The sequence below is a fragment of the Pipra filicauda genome, unplaced genomic scaffold, assembly GCF_003945595.2.
Source record: "Pipra filicauda isolate LSUMZ 115617 unplaced genomic scaffold, ASM394559v2 scaffold1115_size28166_pilon, whole genome shotgun sequence".
Lineage (NCBI taxonomy): Eukaryota > Metazoa > Chordata > Aves > Passeriformes > Pipridae > Pipra > Pipra filicauda.
Genome location: NW_024103558.1, coordinates 20,414 through 21,987, shown reverse-complemented (window position 1 = coordinate 21,987; position 1,574 = coordinate 20,414). Strand labels below are relative to the sequence as shown.

The following is a 1,574-nucleotide window of genomic DNA, read 5'->3' as shown; positions in this document are numbered from 1 at the left end:
AACCTGCTGGTGAGAGAGCTGTTGCAGTCTGGTCAGAAGTGGGGATTGCAGTCCAGTTGAGGGGGGTGGTCTCAGGCTGGTTGAGAGCGGTGAGCTGCAGTCCTCCTCTGGATCCCACGAGTGCTAAAAAGGTTCCGAAACTCCAGGTTTATATATTCTCCAGTTCAGGCAGGAATGCCCAGTCCTCCCCTCACAGCGGGCAATTCCATAAAAGGATGCTTAGTTCTTCCCTCAGAGCGGGCAATTCCATAAAAGGATAGGAGGATGCTCAGACCATGAAAGCATATGAGGGTGCTCAGGACATCCCCCCCACCTCGCAGGCCTCTCCTGACAACAGTTCCTGGGAAAATGGCATGGAAGGCCAGAGAATCCACAGTTTTGGGCTACACCCATCCAGTGAGGAATCGGTCCCAGCTGTTCTAACTAGGACACTGTGTCCGTCATCGCTGCCATCATCATCATCATCGGCCTCGTGGGAGTCGGTGTCTGGAAGCTCCGATCCGGTAACTCCCGGGATGGGGGTCGGGAAGGGGCACGGATCCGCCCGGCAGCATTCCAGGGATCCTGTGCCACGGGTGCTGATCCCGCTTTCTTTCCATAGGGAAGAGGGAGGGGAATGGATACGACCCCGCGCCCACCAGTGAGTCCCAGCAGCGTGTGTGGATCCAGATCCTCTGGGCAGGGATCCCAGGATGGATGCCGGGATTCCAGAGGGGAATGGGGACCTAATGGCTGGAGCGGGATTGGAAGGGGATTCCAGCTCAGGGCAGGATTCCAGAGTGGGATCAGGTGGAACTGTGGACTGGGATCAGGGCTGGATGTTGGAGTGGGATTGGCGTGGGATGGATGGAGTGAGATTGGGGTGGGATGGACAGAGCAGGATCAGGAGGGAATCCGGAGCAGTTCCCACTCTCCCTGGGCTCCACAGCTGGATCCATCCCCTGGGATGGGAACAGGGACATGGTGACTCCTTTCCCCGCTCTCATCCCGGCAGGAATCACAGCCTGAGCGATCCCAGAGCTGGATCCGCCCCTTCCCTCTCCCTGCGGAAAGGCAGGAGCTGCTGGCAGAGCTCATCCCGCTGCTCCCACCCACCCCGACCCCCCTGCGGCTCTTCCCGATGGATCAACTTCCTGCTTTTTCCCGTGTGAAACCCAGGACCACAATTATTCCTGGGGCTTTAATTTGGGTGTGAAAATCTCCTGCTTTGGGCAATAAATCCTGGCTCCCTCCTCTGGCATCCGGCAGTTCCTCTGTGGGAACCAGGAATAGGAATGGGGACAGGGGGGACTGGGATGGGGACACTGGGAGCAGGTTGGGGACAGCAGGAATGGGCATGGGAACTCCAGGAATGGGAATGGGGCCATTGGGAGCAGGTTGGAATCACCAGGAATGGGAATGAGGACATGGGAGACCAGGATAGGGATAGTGGGGACAGGAATGGGGACACTGGGAGCAGGTTGGCACAGCAGGAAGTGGGAATGGGGTGAGGGATGGGAACCCCAGGAATTGGAATGGGGACATCAGGATGGGAACCCCAGGAATGGGAATGGGGACAGGGATGGGAATGGGGA

At 58.1% G+C, this 1,574-nt stretch overlaps 1 long non-coding RNA gene across 1 annotated transcript; it reads left to right on the top strand.

The window, feature by feature from the left end:
- The first annotated feature begins 291 nt into the window (after positions 1–291).
- On the top strand, positions 292–1,240 carry LOC114003016. Its single transcript, XR_003546087.2, has 3 exons — positions 292–503; positions 602–640; positions 995–1,240. It is a non-coding gene; the product is annotated as an uncharacterized LOC114003016 (long non-coding RNA).
- Positions 1,241–1,574: the final 334 nt, after the last annotated feature.